An 8,063-nucleotide genomic window follows, 5' to 3' on the forward strand; every position below is an offset into this window, starting at 1 on the left:
GGTTGGTACGTGCTTAGACACAAACAACTGACTAGCACTATGCCACCTTGGCACATTAAGTAGCAATCTAAAAGCATCATTGTAGGCTACTTTCAGTATCTGTATACTCCTTTACCTGTACATAGACCACAAATGAGCAGTGTACAATGGTGTTATGTAGGTTCTAAACAGGGAACATTTAACTGAATCTGAGCACATAGAAAACGTCCTTAATAACATACTGGCCTGAGAATATATTTGACAGCGCTGTTGATACATATCGTTGTCATCTGTCCAATCATCAGAAATGACATGGCAGATATTTTATTTCCTCACAAACACCAAGGGGACTGCCAGATAAATAAAAGGTAGGGAAGGTTAATTTCCTGTCCTGATTACTTCTGACTATCATTATGTGGCTTTTCTTTGCATTATATTTTATATCATGATCTAAGCCATACTGAGAGCACACCCATAGCATCTGTTGCAACAGGCTGAGTGGAACCAGATAATCTGCGTACATCAGATGATTGACAATAGATTCACCAACAAGACAGCCTGTATTTGTCTTATTCAGCTGGCTTGATAAGTCGTCCATATCCATATTAAACAAAAAGGGAAATCAAATTCCTCCTTGTCGAAATCCGTTACCAACATGGAAAGCAGCTGATACGACATTGTCCCATTTAACATGAAAAGTTTGATTGGCATACCAGAACACCAAAATCCTCACAAGAGGTTTAGGGACACCTCTCGCTATTAGCTTCATAAACAGTTTTTCATGACAAATTCGATCGAAAGCTTTGTAAGCATCAATAAAGCATAAAAATACAGATGAATTAAGACTTGTGTACCTGAGACAATCTCCTTCAGAGCATAGATACAGAGATCAGTACCATGTTTTCTTTTAAAACCAAACTGATTTTCTGCAGTCAGAATATACATTTCCAATTTCAATCAAATAATTCTCTCAAACACTTTAGACAAGATACTGGCCAATGCCATGGGTCGATAGTTGTCTATGCTGTTCAGTTTACCAGCCTTATCTTTAACAACAGGCACTAACAGTACTGACATAATAGAGTTCGGTAGAACACCATGAACCATAATTCCAGTGAGACACATGGCTAGAAATGGACTGAGTCTATAACTGGCATTTTTTAGATGCTCTGCAGAAATGGAATCCATACCACAAGCTTTGTTGTTGTCTAGCATGTGGATGGCATCATAAATATCTACTGATCTAACTATCAAGTCTGCAGAGATACCTTTATATTGATTATCAATTCTCACTGTGTTACTTTGAACACAATTAAATAGTTTACTGTAGTGCTCATGCCATAGATCAGCAATCTTCTCTGGACAACTAACCCCTTTGATATCAGAAGGGAGGGGAGTTCTGTTATTATTTATGATCTTGACCTCCTTCCAGAAGTCAGTAAGATTGTTATTCTGCATCTTTCTGGCCAGCGAGTCTGCTCTCATTGTGTTTTCATTTCTCTTAATGAAACGAGTGCATATTTAAATCTAGCATTTGTGAGGTTTTTGTTATCAAGCAGCACTCTCTGTCTGGGTCTGCCTGCCTCTGACCAGACTCTAAAGGCTTCTCTAGCAGCAGCATGTTGCTCAGACACAAACTCATTCCAGACAGGCCGTGCGTTAGGGACCTTACTCTTGTGATTAATAAAACCTTCACTGAAAGCATAAAGACATTTGACAATATCATCATACATGGCACAGAGCTTTTCAGCATGATGTTTATCCTTGCAGTTCATATCCGTGCACATTAGGGCATCCCTAGAAAATGCAACATCACTATGTAAGCTGTCAGTTAATAGAGAATATCTGTGCATAACCTCTTTGGTCAATTTTGACCAGTCCAGTTTTCTTGGGGGGCCAGCAACAAGGGTACACTCTCAACATTTAGCAGCATAGCAACTGGTATGTGATCAGTGGTGGCCAGCCCATAACACATCTCTATACTTTCCAGTGAGTCATGAGCATCGGCTGTGGTTACAATATGGTCTAGCCAGGAGGTTGTGTGCCACGTTTCACTTATATAGGTAAAACTTGTATCAGGCAATAACGCTTGATATAATTAATTTAGTTTCATTACAGAACTGCTGCAGATGTTGTGCGAATAAACACTTATCTGACATGTCAGCATTAAAATCACCCATGACATAGACACAACATGAACTATTGTCCTCTTTGAAGGACTGAATAAAAGCTAACTTGTTCTGAAATTCATCCTCATGGTCATAGGATTCATATGGTGTGTACACATTTACAATAGTACATTTATTTTCATTGTGATTAAACTCCAACCCAATAGCCCAGTCAACGTTAAGCCACACCACCTTTACCGTTGGGTCATATTTTATGTTCCACAGTATAGCTACACCACCAGCTATCCTCCCACAAACCATTCTCATGCTGAGATCGGTAGTGGACTCTCCAGCACCATGAAAGTTCTTGTGTAGGGAGTTCAATTTGTCCAGATCTTGCTTGGCCATCCAGGTTTCTTGAAGGCAGACAATGTCACTCTCGTCCAGCAATGTGTCCACCACCAAACGTCTTGATCTATCAGCAGCAGTATGTCCTACTCGGAGGCCACAAGCGTTGTAGGATACAACCCGCATTAATGATCTACCACGGACCCATCAGGGCAGCTGGCCGGTGTGTCTGTCTCCCTGGTCTCTACATATAGGCCAACATTCATCCCAGCATCATGACTGAAGGGTAATTACCACACCACAACTGTCCCACCATTACCCATAGGTGGCGCTACATTCCACGCCCTAGAGCACAAAGGCTTTCTGGAATGGATAGGCTAACCAAGCCCCCTCCCTTCACTCCTTGGGTTGAAATAAAGGCCCTTGTGGATCTTGATGGTATTATATTTCAGATTTGGTATCCCATTGGTAATTCTGCAGCATAGATTTTTCTATACAGTTCCAATTTGTCAAGAATATACATTTTTCAATGGTTCGCAATGTTTGGAGGAATCCGCCATTACTGCTTGCAGTTATATTTATTATTATTCTTGTTCCATGGAAGTCAATGGCAGCCCCTAGAACCCTTCGACAACTTTTTGTGAAATTTGGCACACTCATTAAGGACAGTTGATTCTATACCTACACCAAGTTTCATGTGTCCCATTAGACCACTCCAGCGCCACCAACGGGTCAAAGTTGGACTTGTGTTTACACACGCAACTTTTGAACCGTATGACCCATTTTCAAAAATGAGGTACCATTGGATTCCCTGGATCAAGCCGAGTTCAACGCACCCCATGGCGTCAATTTCCGGTTATATAGATTTTCCGCTATTTCCGGTTTTATCAAAAACCTTTGAAAGCCTACTCCTCCTACAATTTTTGTCATATCTTCTTCAAAGTTACCAGAGATGATTTTCAGACCAAGCATCACAAAAGTTATCAAAAAGAATTTTGATCCTCACAACCGTTTGTCCGGTACAGCCAATCAAATTCATCAGAAAAGCCGCCAAACAGGATGTGAAGTCATGTCTCAGCAAATCTTTGAGATATCAACACGAAACTTGGTATATCGATGGAAGACACTACAACATGTTACCGTGTGCAAAGGCAACTTCATATCTCCAAAAATGATTGATATAAAGCAAATTGAACTTATCGCTAACGCTAAAATAATGCTTTACACATCAGCCAGTCAAAAACTGATACTCTGATTCAATCACAAGTTCATATGAAGACTCTTGAGAATGTTTATAACACAAATCTGTGAAAAAGTTGACTGTAAGATCAAAGGTCGATTTTTGGTGAATATTTGAAACATGCTTGCTTGGCTAATTTCCAGCCAAATTTCCAATGAATGTCTCCCCTCCTCCTGCCCGCGCGTGCTCCACATCCTCACACACTCAGCCTTAACTTACACACGCGCGGGCTTGGCAAGACGCACACGCAACATTTCAGGAGAGTGTGGGCTGACCAAGCCCCCACTCATTCCTTAGTCTCTAGCAAAGGCCTTGCATTTCCGATTTTGTATGCAATGGTAAAAAGTTATACAAATCCTGAAACATTGATATATATATATATATATGTATTCATATATATATAAATCTTTATTTCAGACGCCAAGTTCCACATAAAATAACAGACATAGAGCTATGAAAAAGGGAGTAAAACAAAAACATAAAACGTAGATAATACAGTGCATAAAAAGTATGAAGACTTTTGTGCCAATGTAGTCTTAAGTTCCAAGTAATCGATAGCAGCTCTTTAGAGGGTTGACCAGAGCCTCTACTATTCAGTTCTCAGACTTGTCCAGTCGACACATGAAACCATACATCAGTTGTCTCAGGAGTGCCTTACAGGTTGGTTTGTGCTTAGACAGAAACAACTGACCAGCACTATGCCACCTAGGCACATTAAGTAGCAATCTAAAAGCATCATTGAAACCATACATCAGTTGTCTCAGGATTGCCTTACAGGTTGGTACGTGCTTAGACACAAACAACTGACTAGCACTATGCCACCTTGGCACATTAAGTAGCAATCTAAAAGCATCATTGTAGGCTACTTTCAGTATCTGTATACTCCTTTTCCTGTACATAGACCACAAATGAGCAGTGTACAATGGTGTTATGTAGGTTCTAAACAGGGAACATTTAACTGAATCTGAGCACATAGAAATTGTCCTTAATAACATACTGGCCTGAGAATATATTTGACAGCGCTGTTGATACATATCGTTGTCATCTGTCCAATCATCAGAAATGACATGGCCCAGATATTTTATTTCCTCACAAACACCAAGGGGACTGCCAGATAAATAAAAGGTAGGGAAGGTTAATTTCCTGTCCTGATTACTTCTGACTATCATTATGTGGCTTTTCTTTGCATTATATTTTATATCATGATCTAAGCCATACTGAGAGCACACCCATAGCATCTGTTGCAACAGGCTGAGTGGAACCAGATCATTTGCGTACATCAGATGATTGACAATAGATTCACCAACAAGACAGCCTGTATTTGTCTTAATCAGCTGGCTTGATAAGTCGTCCAAATCCATATTAAACAAAAAGGGAAATCAAATTCCTCCTTGTCGAACTCCGTTACCAACATGGAAAGGAGCTGATACAACATTGTCCCATTTAACATGAAAAGTTTGATTGGCATACCAGAACACCAAAATCCTCACAAGAGGTTTAGGGACACCTCTCGCTATTAGCTTCATAAACAGTTTTTCATGACAAATTCGATCGAAAGCTTTGTAAGCATCAATAAAGCATAAAAATACAGATGAATTAAGACTTGTGTACCTGAGACAATCTCCTTCAGAGCATAGATACAGAAATCAGTACCATGTTTTCTTTTAAAACCAAACTGATTGTCTGCAGTCAGAATATACATTTCCAATTTCAATCAAATCATTCTCTCAAACACTTTAGACAAGATACTGGCCAATGCAATGGGTCGATAGTTGTCTATGCTGTTCAGTTTACCAGCCTTATCTTTAACAACAGGCACTAACAGTACTGACATAATAGAGTTCGGTAGAACACCATGAACCATAATTCCAGTGAGACACATGGCTAGAAATGGACTGAGTCTATAACTGGCATTTTTTAGATGCTCTGCAGAAATGCAATCCATACCACAAGCTTTGTTGTTGTCTAGCATGTGGATGGCATCATAAATATCTACTGATCTAACTATCAAGTCTGCAGAGATAACTTTATATTCATTATCAATTCTCACTGTGTTACTTTGAACACAATTAAATAGTTGACTGTAGTGCTCATGCCATAGATCAGCAATCTTCTCTGGACAACTAACCCCTTGGATATCAGAAGGGAGGGAAGTTCTGTTATTACTTATGATCTTGACCTCCTTCCAGAAGTCAGTAAGATTGTTATTTTGCATCTTTCTGGCCAGCGAGTCTGCTCTCATTGTGTTTTCATTTCTCTTAATGAAACGAGTGCATATTTAAATCTAGCATTTGTGAGGTTTTTGTTATCAAGCAGCACTCCCTGTCTGGGTCTGCCTGCCTCTGACCAGACTCTAAAGGCTTCTCTAGCAGCAGCATGTTGCTCAGACACAAACTCATTCCAGACAGGCCGTGCGTTAGGGACCTTACTCTTGTGATTAATAAAAGGTTCACTGAAAGCATAAAGACATTTGACAATATCATCATACATGGCACAGAGCTTTTCAGCATGATGTTTATCCTTGCAGTTCATATCCGTGCACATTAGGGCATCCCTAGAAAATGCAACATCACTATGTAAGCTGTCAGTTAATAGAGAATATCTGTGCATAACCTCTTTGGTCAATTTTGACCAGTCCAGTTTTCTTGGGGGGCCAGCAACAAGGGTACACTCTCAACATTTAGCAGCATAGCAACTGGTACGTGATCAGTGGTGGCCAGCCCATAACACATCTCTATACTTTCCAGTGAGTCATGAGCATCGGCTGTGGTTACAATATGGTCTAGCCAGGAAGTTGTGTGCCACGTTTCACTTATATAGGTAAAACTTGTATCAGGCAATAACGCTTGATATAATTAATTTAGTTTCATTACAGAACTGCTGCAGATGTTGTGCGAATAAACGCTTATCTGACATGTCAGCATTAAAATCACCCATGACATAGACACAACATGAACTATTGTCCTCTATGAAGGACTGAATAAAAGCTAACCTGTTCTGAAATTCATCCTCATGGTCATAGGATTCATATGGTGTGTACACATTTACAATAGTACATTTATTTTCATTGTGATTAAACTCCAACCCAATAGCCCAGTCAACGTTAAGCCACACCACCTTTACCGTTGGGTCATATTTTATGTTCCACAGTATAGCTACACCACCAGCTATCCTCCCACAAACCATTCTCATGCTGAGATCGGTAGTGGACTCTCCAGCACCATGAAAGTTCTTGTGTAGGGAGTTCAATTTGTCCAGATCTTGCTTGGCCATCCAGGTTTCTTGAAGGCAGACAATGTCACTCTCGTCCAGCAATGTGTCCACCACCAAACGTCTTGATCTATCAGCAGCAGTATGTCCTACTCGGAGGCCACGAGCGTTGTAGGATACAACCCGCATTAATGATCTACCACGGACCCATCAGGGCAGCTGGCCGGTGTGTCTGTCTCCCTGGTCTCTACATGTAGGCCTACATTCATCCCAGCATCATGACTGAGCTGAAGCTCGGTACCCTGAGAGCGGGGGGTATGCTCTGGTCGAGCTTTTTTGAAAGTATAGACCAAGGGTAATTACCACACCACAACTGTCCCACCATTACCCATAGGTGGCGCTACATTCCACGCCCTAAAGCACAAAGGCTTTCTGGAATGGATAGGCTAACCAAGCCCCCTCCCTTCACTCCTTGGGTTGAAATAAAGGCCCTTGTGGATCTTGATGGTATTATATTTCAGATTTGGTATCCCATTGGTAATTCTGCAGCATAGATTTTTCTATACAGTTCCAATTTGTCAAGAATATACATTTTTCAATGGTTCGCAATGTTTGGAGGAATCCGCCATTACTGCTTGCAGTTATATTTATTATTATTCTTGTTCCATGGAAGTCAATGGCAGCCCCTAGAACCCTTCGACAACTTTTTGTGAAATTTGGCACACTCATTAAGGACAGTTGATTCTATACCTACACCAAGTTTCATGTCTCCCATTAGACCACTCCAGCGCCACCAACGGGTCAAAGTTGGACTTGTGTTTACACACACAACTTTTGAACCGTATGACCGATTTTCAAAAATGAGGCACCATTGGATTCCCTGGATCAAGCCGAGTGCAATGCACACCATGGCGTCAATTTCCGGTTATATAGATTTTCCGCTGTTTCCGGTTTTATCAAAAACCTTTAAAAGCCTACTCCTCCTACAAATTTTGTCAAATGTTCTTCACAATTACCAGATATGATCTTCAGACCAAGCCTCACAAAAGTTATCGAAGGATATTTGATTTTCAAAACCGTTTGTCCGGTACAGCCAATCAAATTCTGCAGAAAAGCCGCCAAACAGGAAATGAAGCCATATCTCAGCAGTTCTTTGAAGCAGTGACACCAAAGTTGGT

Source organism: Hypomesus transpacificus, unplaced genomic scaffold, assembly GCF_021917145.1.
Source record: "Hypomesus transpacificus isolate Combined female unplaced genomic scaffold, fHypTra1 scaffold_122, whole genome shotgun sequence".
NCBI lineage: Eukaryota > Metazoa > Chordata > Actinopteri > Osmeriformes > Osmeridae > Hypomesus > Hypomesus transpacificus.